General features: G+C 42.8%; 1 protein-coding gene across 5 annotated transcripts in view; it reads right to left on the bottom strand.

The window, feature by feature from the left end:
* The window catches only part of atp1b3a (ATPase Na+/K+ transporting subunit beta 3a), a 55,105-nt gene that overhangs the window by 29,267 nt on the left and 11,866 nt on the right, over positions 1–13,972 (bottom strand). The window lies entirely within an intron of this gene.

Genomic DNA, 13,972 nt, shown 5'->3' with positions numbered 1-13,972 from the left:
GTGGGAGCACCGAATTTACGTGCTGCCCATTTCCAACAGAATCACAACCCAAAAACCAGGGTAAGATAATTTTTAGAATCTGTGCCCTCCTCACAGCTTACTTTACCATTTAGCTTTGTATCGCCAGTAAAGTTGGATACATTACACTCGTTTTTTTTTTATTCTTTCATGGGATGTGGGTGTAACTGGCAAGGACAGCATTTGTTGCCCATCCCTAATTGCCCTTGACAACTGAGTGGCTTCCTATACTATTTCAGAGGGCAGTTAAGAGTCAACCACATTGCTGTGGGTCTGGAGTCACATGTAGCCACAGACCAGGTAAGGACTGCAGGTTTCATTCCCTAAAGGAAATTAGTGAACCAGCTGGGTTTTTACTACAATCGATGATAGGAATGGTGCCATGAAACTGAGACTAGCCTTCAATTCCAATTTTTATTTTAATTAATTAATTGCATTAACTTCCACCAGCTGCTGCAGTGGGATTTGAATCCATGTCCCCAGAACATTAAGAACATTAGCCTGGACCTCTGGATTACTAGTCCAGTGCCATTACCACTACGCCATTAGCTCCCACTTCATCTAAGTCATAAATATAGATTGTAAATAGCTAAGGTCCTTGCACTGATCTTTATGGCACCCACTAGTAAAAGTTTACTCTCTGTTTTCTGTCCTTTAACCAATCCTCTATCCATGCGTCTCTATCTTGTGCAACGGCCTTTCGTGTAGCATCTTAGTGAATGTCTTTTGTCAAACACAATTTCCCTTTCATAAAACCATGCTGTTTCTGCCTAATCATATTATGATTTGCTAGGTGCCCTGTTACCATGATACATGATACATGGGAATGCCACCACCTGCAAGTTCACCTCCAAGCCACACACCATCCCGACTTGAAACTATATCGCCGTTCCTTCACTGTCGCTGGTGGAACTCCCTTCCTTACAGCACTGTGGGTGTACCTACCCCACATGGACTGCAGCAGTTCAACAAGGCAGCTCACCACCATCTTCTCAAAGGCAATTAACGATGGGCAATAAATGCTGGCCTAGCCAGCAATGCCAAATCCCATGAGTAAAAAACACCATTTCCTTGATAAGAGCTGCCAGCATTTTCCAACAAATGCTGTCAGGCTAATTGGCCTGTCGTTCCCTGTTTTCTCACTCCCTCCTTTCTTGAATAGTGGTGTTAATTTTGCTACCTTCCAATCCACTGGGACCATTCTAGAATCTAGGGAATTTTGGAAGATCCAACCAGTGCACCCACTATCTCTGTAGCTGCCTCATTTAGACCCCAGGATGTAGACCATCAGGTCCAGGAGAGTAGTCAGTTTTTAGTCCCTTTAATTTCTCCAGTATTTTTTCTTTGCTAATATTAATTATTTTAAGTTCCTCACTCTCATTAGACCCTTGGTTCTCCACAATTACTGGTATGGTATGTCTTCTACTGTGAAGACAGACACAACATATTTGTTTAATATCTCTCTATTTTCTTATTCCCCATTATAATTCCTCCTCTCACAGCCTCTAAGGGACCCACATTTACTTTTGCTACTTTCTTCTTTTTACATACTCGTAGAACCTCTCACAATCTGTTTTCATATTTCTTGCTAGTTTACTCTCATTGTATTTTCTCTTTTGTCAGATTTTTTTGGTTCTCCTTTGCTGGTTTCTAAAACTTTCCCAATCCTCAGGCTTACTACTCTTGTTGGTAATATTATAAGCCTCATCTTTAAGTCTAACACTATCCTTAACCTCTTTAGTTAACCATGAATGTATCACTTTTCCTGTGGAAATGTTTTTAATTTCTCAATGGAACAGATATTTGTTGAGAATTAGGAAACATTTCTTTTAACAACTGCCATTGCTTATCTACCATCATGCCTTTTAATCTAATTTCCCCATCTATCTTAGTCTACTTGCCCCTCATACCTATGTAATTAGCTTTATTTAAGTTTAGTACTCGAATGTCAGATTTATGTACAATACTCTTAACTTTATGGGAAATTCTATCATATCACTGTTCCCCAGAGGATCCCTTACTGTGAAATGACTAATTAATCCTGTCTCATTACTCAAGATCTAACATAGCCTCTTCCCAGCTTGGCTCCATGGCGTATTGTTCTAGGAAACGGTCTCAGATGTATTTGATGAACTTGTCCTCCAGACTAATTTTTGCCGATTTGATTTGTCCGGTCTATATGAAGATTAAAATCCCCCATGATTATTGGATTGCCTTTGTTACAAGCTCTTCTTATTTCTTTATTAATACTTTGTACAACAGTACAGCTACTGTTCGGGGGCCTATAAACTACTCCCACCAGTGTTTTCTGCCCCTTATTATTTCTTACCTCCACCCATATTGATTCTACTTCCTGATCTTCCAAAACAAGACTCTTCCTCGTTATTATATTTATGTCCTCCTTTATTATGAGGGCTACCAATCCTCCAAATGTTTTGTGTCTGTCTTCACAATGGAAGACACAAGTTACATAACAGAAATAGAGGGTAACCAAGGGGCTAAAAAGAGTGAAGAAGTTAAGGTAATTAATATCAGCAGAGAAAAAGTATTGGAGAAATTTAAGGGACTAAAATCTGACAAATCCCCAGGCCTCGATAGCCTACATCTTGGGCGCTGGCTATGATTTTTCAAAATTCCCTGGATTCTGGAGTGATCCCAGCTGATTGGAAGTTAGAAAATATAACACTGCTATTCAAGAAAGGAAGAAGAGAGAAAACAGGGAACTACCAGCCAGTTAGCCTGACATCAGTTGTCAGGAAAGTACTGGGATCTATTATTAAGACAGTCTTAACAATGCACTTAGAAAATCATAGTATGATCAGACTAAGTCAGCATGGTTTTACAAAACGGAAATTGTGTTTGTCAAATTTATTAGTGTTTTTGGAGGATGTAACTGGTAGGGTGGATAAAGGTTAACTAGTAGATGTAGTATACCTGGATTTCTAAAAGGCATTTGATAAGGTGCCACACAAAAGATAAGGGCTAATGGAGTTTGCAGCAATAATATTAGCATGGATAGAGGATTGGTTAATGAACAGGAAGCAAAAGGTAGGCATAAATGGAGCATTTTCAAGTGGGCAGGCTGTGACTAGTAGAGTGTCACAAGGATTAGTGCTGGGGCCTTAGCTATTTACAATCTATATTAATGACTTAAACGAAGAGATAGAGAGTAATGCATCGAAGTCTGCTGATGATACAAAGGTAAGTGGAAAGGTAAGCTGTGAGGAGGACACCGAGAGGCTGCAAAGAGATATAGACAGGTTATGTGAGTGGGCAACAAGGTGGCAGATGGAGTATAATGTGGGGAAATGTGAGGTTAGTCACATTGATCATAACAGAAGAGCAGAATATATTTTAAAAGGTGTGAAACTTGTAAATGTTGATGTTCAGAGAGATTCGAGCAGGCTCGTACATGGAACACAGAAAATCCGCATGCAGGTACAGCAAGCAATTAGGAAGGCAAATGGCATGTTGGGCTTTAGTGCAAGGGGACTGCAGTACAAGAATAAGGAAGTCTCGCTACAGTTGTACAGGACTTTAGTGAGACCACACCTGGAGTAGCATACACAGTTTTGGTCTCCATATTTAAGGGAGGGTATACTTGCATTGGAGGCAGTACAGTGAAAGTTCACTAGATTGGTCCCTGGGATGAGAGGGTTGTCCTATGATGGGAGGCTGAATAAATTTGGCCTATATTCTCTGGAATTCAGAAGAGGTGATCTCATTGAAACTTACAATATTCTGAAGGGGCTTGACAGGGTAGACACAGAGGTTGTTTTTGTTGACTGGGGAATCTAAAACATGGGAGCAAGGGGGGACAGTCTCAGGATAAGGGGACTATCATTTAGGGCTGAGATGAAGAGAAATTTCTTCACTCAAAGGGCTGTGAATCTTTGGAATTCTCTATCCCAGAGAGTTGTGGATGCTCCATCCTTGAATACGTTTAAGGCTGATATAGACTGATTTTTGGTCTCTCAGGGTATCAAGGGATATGGGGAGCGGGCAGGAAAGTGGAATTGAAGCCCAAGATCAGCCATGATCGTATTAAATGGCGAAGCAGGGTCAACGGGCAGTATGGTCTACTCCTGTTCTTATATTCTTAGCCATTTTGTCTGTCTTTTCGGAACGTCAAGTACCGTGGAATATTTAGTTCCCAATCTTGGTCACCATGCAACTATGTCTCTGTAACGGCTAATAAATCAAACCCATTTATCTCTATATGTGGCATTAATTAGTCTAGCCTGGTATGAACGCTTTGAGCATTCAGATAAAGCACTTTTAATTTTAACCTTTTAACATTTTTCCCTGATTTGACCTTATTCACTGCACTATTACTGTTAAACTCTGTCCCTTCTGGTCACACTCTGCTCATCGTTGCCCAAATCACTAAAAATCCATTTCCACAACATTCACAAATCCTACAGCCTTGACTTTTCTCTTTGGTCCTATAGGCTGGGATTTTATCCAGGTCTCAAACACAAGTAAAAGTGCCGTAAAAGACCTGCGTCACCTCCTCTGGGGAAGGCCCACCAGATCAAGTGCCAATTAGGCACTAAGTGGACAGCAGCAGGCCTTCCCCAGGATCAAGCACCCCGGTGGCGGAAGTCCTGCCAGCCCATCAGAGGCCGGCAGCTCTTTAACTGAGCAGTGCCACCGGAGAGGTGGTGGCGATGGCAGCTGCTGGTGCAGCACTCACCTAAGGCCCTGGCCACAAGCCACAAATAAGTCTTAGCAGGAGGGATTTTGCGGGGTGAGGGTCACGGGGGAGGGTATAGAGGGGGTTGGCAGCAAGGATGGGGGGGGTAGCGCTCAGCGGACCAAGGGACAACCCTCCTCCCCCGAGCTGACTAGCAATCCCTCGGGAGCTGACAAACAACCCGCACAGTAATTGCTAACAAGGGCTTCAATTGGCAGTGCGGCAGGAAGGCCATTCACAGACCTTCCCGCCCCGGACTTAATTTGGCTGGAGGTGGGAAAGTGGCAGGGTACCCCTCCCACCCCCCACCACCATCCCGCCCAATTATATGCCCTCCCCGCCTCCAAACCCAACGTGGGGACAGCATAAAATGATTCCCATAAATTTCCCCTCACCTGAACTCTCTGCCCCCACCCTTTTTAGTTTAAAGCCATACCTACAGCCCTGGTCATTCAATTCGCCAGGACACAGCTATCAGGTTTAAGTGGAACATGTCAAATTGGAACAACTCCCTCTTTCCCCAGTACGCGTTCCAGCGCCCCATAAATTGAAACCCCGGTCTCCCACAGAGCTTTTTGAGTCATGCATTCATTCAACTCTCTGATCTGTTTGACCATATGCCAATTTGCATGTGCAAACACCTTCCAAATGAATATTTGATGGAATGATGGCAGGCAGGACAGAATGAGTCACTGGAAGCTCTCTTTTTAAGCCTTGCTGACCTTACTTAAAAGGAGCATTTATTTCCTAGTTACAACTTCCATGGGAACAAAATGGGCAATTGTGTGGAATTCCCTTGACAGCGAGTGCCTGGATATAACACAGCTGTTTTGTTACTGCTTTTTAACAGCTGTCTTTATGATTACAAAAGGGAAGACTAAGAGAACATATTTCCACTTGTGTACGAGACCAGAACCAGGGGCCATAATTATCAGATAGTTGCTAATAAGTCCAATAGGGAATTCAGGAGAACCTTCTTCACCCAAAGAGTGGATAGAATGAGGAACTTGGTACCACAAGGAGTTGTTGAGGCAAATAGCATTTAAGGGGAAGCCAGATAATACACGCGAGGGATAAAGGAGTAGAGGATACATTGATGGAGGTTAGATGAACACGGGTAGGAAGAGGCTCCTGTGGAGAAAGACAAGCATGGATCTGTTGGGCCAAATGGCTGTTTCTCCGCTATAAATACGATGTATTTTAATTTCCTCTAGGACAGGATTTCTCTTCATTCAGAATTCGCTACGCAGCAAAGTCAGCTCATCCTGTCCATGCATCATTTTCCTTCAGTAATAAGTAGTGTCAACCGGCTGATACAATCACCCAACTGCAGACTGTACCTACTTAAAATCTAACATTAACCTAACTCCCAATCACTCAGTTTGTTAGCAAATATGACCATATGGTTTGCACCCAGACAACCTTTCATTGGTATCCTGAAGAATGCAAAGTGCAAGACTTGACTAACTAAGTGAAAACCACAGCAAAAGAGACAAGGAGGGAAAAATAAAAACACAGATTAGAAAGACGATAGACCAACTAAGGAGAGGTGGTGGCATAGTGACAATGTCACTGGACTGGTATGCCAGAGGCCCAGGCAATGCTCTGGGGACATGGGTTCAAATCCCACCATGGCAGATGGTGAAATTTGAATTCAATTGATAAATCTGGAATTAGAAAGCTAGTCTAGTGTGACCATGAAGCCATTGTCGATTGTTGTAAAAACCCATCTGGTTCACGAATGTCCTTTAGGGAACATTTACTTCCTAGTTACAACTTCCATGGGAACAAAATGGGCAATCGTGTGGAATTCCCTCGACAGCGAGTGCCTGGATATAACACAGCTGTTTAGGGAAGGAAATCTGCCGTCCTTACCTGGTCTGGCCTACATGTGACTCCAGATCCACAGCAATGTGGTTGACTCTTAAACTGCCCTCTGAAATGGCCACACAGTTCAAGGGCAAATAGGGATGGGCAATAAATGCTGGCCTAGCCAGCGACGCCCACATCCCATGAACGAATTAAAAAAAAGGTAATTTGAACCGCATGTGCATTAATGCACAAAGCACTGTGAATAAAATTGAAGAGCTAGGGTCGGGGGCATGATGTAAAAACATCAACAGAAACATGACTTAGGCTTGGGTATCATTGGGAGCTAACAGTCCTGGTTACAAAATAATCGGGTGGGAAAAAGAGAGGCGTTGTGGTATTGTTAATCCAAGTTACCATTAAAATACTAGTACATACTATAAATATTGAATCTATTTAGTTAGCGTTAAGGAGATTATGGTCATTGTAATATGATTGACTGCTGAACAGTGAAAAGGAAACCAAGACTTATGTAGAGCAATTAAGAAAAAAAATGCAGGAAGTGTAGAATAATGAGTGACTTATATTATCCAAAAGTAGACTGAAGTGAGTATAAATGTAGCTAGCAAAGAAGGGTAGGTATGTCTACAATGTGTCGAAATAAAAAGGGAATGAGCCCCAATAAACTGGAAAGAAGACTTGGCAAGTAAGACAGTGCACAAACAATCGGAACCATTCAAACACAAGATGAGAGTAGGGTCAAACTAGACATATTCACACAAGTATTAAAAGTGGCATAGCAAAATCTAGAGCTCCTTAAGCAGGTAGAACCAAGACCTTTTTTATTTAAGTGGGGCACATGACAAATCTAGGGATCATTACAAAAAAGAAAAATCAAGCAGAGTGTAGAAAACAGAAGGGAAGCAAAAAATAATTGGTTAACAGGAGGTAGCACAAAAGGCATGGCAGGTAACAAAAGGGAAATTAGTAAAGGATTTTCCAAACATAGAAAAATAAAAGATATTTAAAGGTAGGATTAAAGAAGGAAATCTTATGGAGAATATACGAAGAACTATGCCATTATTTTCATAGAACAGTGTAATACTGGGAACGAAAGGAGGAGGTGGAGCAATTAGAGTAACTGTAGATAAAGGATGTAGGACAGAAAAAAGTTGGTAAAACTGAAAAGTGGAAAAGGCAATAGGCCCTTAATGGCATGCATCCTAGAATGCTGAAAATGGGGAAATAGCTGAAGCTTGAAACACAATCTTCCTTAAATATAAGGGAAGTGTCAGAGATGTGCCAATGTAACACTTCTGTTCAAAAAGGGAGACAGAGGTACAGTCATACAGTTATACAGCACAGAAACAGGCCCTTCGGCCCATCATGTCTGTGCTGGCCATCAAGCACCTAACTATTCTAATCCCATTTTCCGGCACTTGGCTCGTAGCCTTGTATGCTATGGCATTTCAAGTGCTCGATACTTCTTATATGTTGTGAGGGATCCTGCCTCTACCACCTCTTCAGGCAGTGTGTTCCAGATTCCAACCACCCTCTGAGTGAAAATTTCTTTCCTCAAATCCCCTCTAAACTTCCTACCCCTTACCTTAAATCTATGCCCCCTGGTTATTGAACCCTCTGCTAAGGGCAGAAGTTTCTTCCTATCTAACCTATCAATGCCCCTCATAATTTTGTATACCGCAATCATGTCCCCCCTCAGCCTTCTCTGCTCTAAGGAAAACAACCCTAGCCTATCCAGTCTCCCTTCATAGCTGAAATGCTCCAGCCCAGGCAACATCCTGGTGAATCTCCTCTGCACCCTCTCCAGGGCAATCACATCCTTCCTATAGTGTGGTGCCCAGAACTGTACACAGTACTCCAGCTGTGGCCTAACTAGCATTTTATACAGCTCCATCATAACCTCCCTGCTCTTATATTCTGTGCCTCGACTAATAAAGGAAAGTATCCCATATGCCTTCCTAACCACCTTATCTACCTGTGCTGCTGCCTTCAGTGATCTATGGACAAGTACACCATGGTCCCTCTGACCCTCTGTACTTCCAAGGGTCCTACCATCCATTGTATATTCCCTTGCCTTGTTAGTCCTCCCAAAATGCACCACCTCACACTTCTCAGGATTAAATTCCATTTGCCACAGCTCTGCCCATCTTACCAGCCCATCTATATCATCCTGTAATCTAAGGCTTTCCTCTTCACTATTTACAACACCACCAATTTTCGTGTCATCTGCGAACTTACTGATCATACCTCCTATACACATCTAAATCATTAATGTATACTACAAGCAGCAAGGGTCCCAGCACCAATCCTTGTGGTATACCACTGGTCACAGGCTTCCACTCGCAAAAACAACCCTCGACCATCACCCTCTGCCTCCTGCCACTTAAGTCAATTTTGGATCCAATTTGCCAAATTGCCCTGGATCCCATGGGCTCTTACCTTCTTAACCAATCTCCCATGAGGGACCTTATCAAAAGCCTTATTGAAGTCCATGTAGACTACATCAACTGCTTTACCCTCATCTACACATCTAGTCACCGCCTCGAAAAATTCAATCAAGTTTGTTAGACACAATCTCCCCCGACAAAGTCATGCTGACTATCCCTGATTAATCCCTGCCTCTCCAAGTGGAAATTAATCCTGTCCCTCAGAACTTTTTCCAATAGTTTCCCTACCACTGATGTTAGACTCACCGGCCTGTAATTACCTGGTTTATCTCGGCTACCCTTCTTGAATAAAGGCACCATATTCACTGTCCTCCAATCCTCTGGTACCTCTCCTTTGGCCAGAGAGGATTTGAAAATTTGTGACAGAGCCCCTGCTATCTCCTCCCTTGCCTGGGTTACATCTCATCTGGGTCTGGAAATTTATCCATTTTTAAGCCCACTAAAACACCTAATATTTCCTCCCTTTCAATGCTATTATGTTCAAGCTTGTCCCCAGCTTGTACACACTACTGAGTCAGCGGCGCTTGAGATGGCTTAGCGATGTGAGCCGCATGGAAGATGGCAGGATCCCCAAAGACACATTGTACAGCGAGCTCGCCACTGGTATCAGACCCACCGGCCGTCCATGTCTCCGTTTTAAAGACGTCTGCAAACGCGACATGAAATCCTGTGACATTGATCACAAGTCGTGGGAGTCAGTTGCCAGCGTTCGCCAGAGCTGGTGGGCAGCCATAAAGACGGGGCTAAAATGTGGCGAGTCGAAGAGACTTAGTAGTTGGCAGGAAAAAAGACAGAGGCGCAAGGGGAGAGCCAACTGTGCAACAGCCCCGACAAACAAATTTCTCTGCAGCACCTGTGGAAGAGCCTGTCACTCTAGAATTGGCCTTTATAGCCACTCCAGGCGCTGCTTCACAAACCACTGACCACCTCCAGGCGCATATCTATTGTCTCTCGAGATAAGGAGGCCCAAAGAATGTTCAGGTATATCACAATCCCCCTCCCTGATCTCTACACCTACATCGTCCTTTCCATAGTGAACACAGATGAAAAGTACTTTCTTAAATACCCCCCTACACTTTCTATACTCCTCTAGTGCCTCCGCTATTTTCAGCGCTCTGAATCTGCCATAAGCCTTCTTTTTTTCCTGATCCAATCTTCTATATCCCTTGACATCCAGGGTTCACTGGACTTGTTGGTCCTACCCTTCACCTTAACAGGTACATGTTGGCTCCGAACTCTCACTATTTCCTCTTTGAATGACTCCCACTGGTCTGATGTAGACTTTGCTATAAGTAGCTGCTCCCAGGCTACTTTGGCCAGATCCTGTTTTATCATATTGAAATCGACCTTCCCCCAATTCAGTACCTTTATTTCCGGTCCATCTTTGTCACTTTCCATAACTAGCTTAAATCTTACGGAGTTATGGTCACTATCCCCAAAATGCTGCCCCACTCACACTTCTACCACTTGTCCGGCTTCATTCCCTAGGTCCAATACTGCCCCTTCTCTTGTAGGACTTTCTACGTACTGGCTCAAAAAGTTCTCCTGTATGCATTTTAAGAATTCCACCCCCTTTAAGCCTTTTGCACTAAGACTATCCCAGTTGATATTCTCTTTGGCCTCCTTATCTCGAGAGACAATGAATAAGCGCCTGGAGGTGGTCAGTGGTTTGTGAAGCAGCGCCTGGAGTGGCTATAAAGACCAATTCTAGAGTGACAGGCTCTTCCACAGGTGCTGCAGAGAAATTTGTTTGTCGGGGCTGTTGCACAGTTGGCTCTCCCCTTGCGCCTCTGTCTTTTTTCCTGCCAACTACTAAGTCTCTTCGACTCGCCACATTTTAGCCCCGTCTTTATGGCTGCCCGCCAGCTCTGGCGGACGCTGGCAACTGACTCCCACGACTTGTGATCAATGTCACAGGATTTCATGTCGCGTTTGCAGACGTCTTTAAAGCGGAGACATGGACGGCCGATGGGTCTGATACCAGTGGCGAGCTCGCTGTACAATGTGTCTTTGGGGATCCTGCCATCTTCCATGCGGCTCACATGGCCAAGCCATCTCAAGCGCCGCTGACTCAGTAGTGTGTATAAGCTGGGGATGTTGGCCGCCTCGAGGACTTCTGTGTTGGAGATACGGTCCTGCCACCTGATGTCAAGTATTCTCCGGAGGCAGCAAAGATGGAATGAATTGAGACGTCGCTCTTGGCTGACATACGTTGTCCAGGCCTCGCTGCCATAGAGCAAGGTACTGAGGACACAGGCCTGATACACTTGGACTTTTGTGTTCCGTGTCAGTTGATATTGGGGAAGTTGAAATCCCCTACTATTATTACCCTATTATGTTTACACCTCTCTGAGATTTGCCTACATATCTGCTCCTCTGTTTGGAGGCCTGCAGTACACTCCCAGCCAAGTGATTGCCCCCTTTTTGTTATTATGTTCTACCCACATGGCATCATTTGAGGAACCTTCTAAGATATCATCCCTCCTTACTGCAGTAATTGGCTCCCTGTCAACAGTGCAATGCCACCTCCTCTTTTACCCCCTCCCCTGTTTCACCTGAAGATTCTATACCCGGGAATATTGAGCTGCCAGTCCTGTCCCTCCCTCAACCATGTCTCTGTGATAGTAATAATATCATAATCCCACGTGCTAATCATCGCCCTCAATTCATCTGCCTTACTAATAAGACTCTTTGCATTAAAATAGATGCATCCAGCCTTGCATTTTTCATTTGTGCCTTAACAGGTCGATATAAACCAGATAACATAGACCAATCTGCTCAACATCAATAGTGCATTACTTCTAAAGGCTATTATGTGGCGTTAAATTAATATTTACCTTGTAAGATAATGGGTTAATTAAGGATGGCCAGCGTGTAGAAAGCAAGTTGTGTCTGACAAATCTTGAGTTCAAGAAAATAGTTGATAAAGGAACTGCCTCAAGGTGGCATCAAAGAATTTTCAAATGGCATTTGATAAGGTTCTGCATAGGAAGCCTGTTGATTAAATTACCATATACAATAAATGAAGTGTATATGCATGGATAGGAAGTTGGTTAAAGAGCGGAAAACAGTAGTAGTTAATGCTGTTTTTCAGGCCTGGAAATGTAAACAGTGAGATACTCCAGGAGACAATGATGGGACCAGTGGTATTTTTATTTTATAACTATGACTTGGGTCTAGAAAGCATAATATTAGAATTTTCAGACAAGAATAGGACTTCAGGACAGCAGACAGGTTAATAGATTAGGCAGGCAAAACTTAATGCAAAACAATGCAAAGTGAAATTTTGGAAGGAGGAATAAAAGGATAGGAAAGGACATATACAAAAAATATAAAACTTTAAAAGCAGTAGAGTGGCAGAGATACTAAGAGCTTCAGAAAAGTATTTTTCTCATTAGTATTTGAAATAACGATTGCACCTCTATAAACGTCAACTGGGAACTCAGTTCTGATACTTTGGATGGTCACCGATTTACTTACTGAATAAACTGTTTCACTTCTGGGGAATGTGAAGGTTCATGGGCCAATGAATATTTTGTGAACTCTTATTAATCTTAAGCAATAGGGCTTTATTAAAATATACATCTTCCCTGAATGCTCAGTGAAATCCTACAAACTAATTTGTAAACAGTCATTTTAACTATTTTTAAAAACTAGGGGCTTGACAAAATATAACTGTCAAAAGCAAAGCATCAAATTCTTCACTTCTTTTAGGACAGTATGAAACCCATTGAAAAATTGTGGAAAAACGCCATAACTCATTATTTGTAGCACATTTATTGCCACACACAAGAATTTATCACATTTTATTTTGGAATACGATGAAGTTGGAGCTTCTGCAGCTTATTACTTTGTCCTTTTTCTTCTATGGGATGTGTATGTGGTTGGGGGAGGGGTGTCGGAGTGGTGGGTGTAGAAAGGGAGGAGAAAAGGAAGATGACAGCAAAATGTCTACTCTTACAAAGCAAGTAAAGGCTGAACTATTATTTGGAATGATATTAGACTAATCGATAGATGAATCTAACTAGACGCATGGTGTTAGAAAAATAATGAACAGGCAGTTACATTTGATCTTGCTCTCTGCCGAGTTCTTTGTAAGGAGGGGACGAGAAAAATAGGGGAAAATCATTATTCGACTCAGGCACAATTTATTTTTCTTTGTTCATGGGATGTGGGCATCGCTGGCTAAGCCAGCATTTATTGCCCATCCCTAATTGCCCTTGAGAAAGTGGTGGTGAGCTTGAACCACTGCAGTCCTTGGGGTGTAGGTACACCAAAAGTGCTGTTAGGAAGGCAGTTCCAGGATTTTGACCCAGCGACAGTGAAGAAACGGCGATATAGTTCCAAATCAGGATGGCATGCAGCTTGGAGGGGAACTTGCAGGTGGTGGTGTTCCCATGCATCTGCTGCCCTTGTCCTTCTAGATGGTACAGGTCGCGGGTTTGTAAGGTACTGTCGAAGGAGTCTTGGCTGTATCATTCAATATGTCCCCGCTTATACCACTTCAACACTGTTTTCAATGCCATAAACTAGTAATATAGATTTAGTAACCAGGTGCTTGCACCATTAATTTTCTTTAATTTGTCTCCCAGTAATTTAGGAATGTCTATTCATAAGCTACCTGGTTTCTATTACACAACTAATTTGAGCTGCCATAACTTTCACAGTGGATACATTCTGTATATATATCGCTTGCTGCATGGGCTAAAAAAGTTATACAATTAAAAAGGAGTCCTACAAAAGTGACATCCATATTTTCTTCCTGTATTTATATAGCATCTATCATGTCCTCACGGTATTGAAAACAGCCTGACAGTCAATTAATTACTTTTGAAGTGTAGTCACCGTTTTATTGGCTAATATGGCAGTGAGTTTGCACCCCCACAAGGTCCCACAAACAACAAATGAGATGAGTGACCTGAACTTGTTTAGCTGTTGTTCGCTGAGCCAGAAGACCAGAACTCATGCTTTTCTCTGAATA

Source organism: Heterodontus francisci, chromosome 11, assembly GCF_036365525.1.
Source record: "Heterodontus francisci isolate sHetFra1 chromosome 11, sHetFra1.hap1, whole genome shotgun sequence".
Classification (NCBI taxonomy): domain Eukaryota; kingdom Metazoa; phylum Chordata; class Chondrichthyes; order Heterodontiformes; family Heterodontidae; genus Heterodontus; species Heterodontus francisci.
The sequence above is the reverse complement of the archived record's forward strand: the minus strand, read 5'-3'. Positions and strand labels throughout refer to the sequence as shown.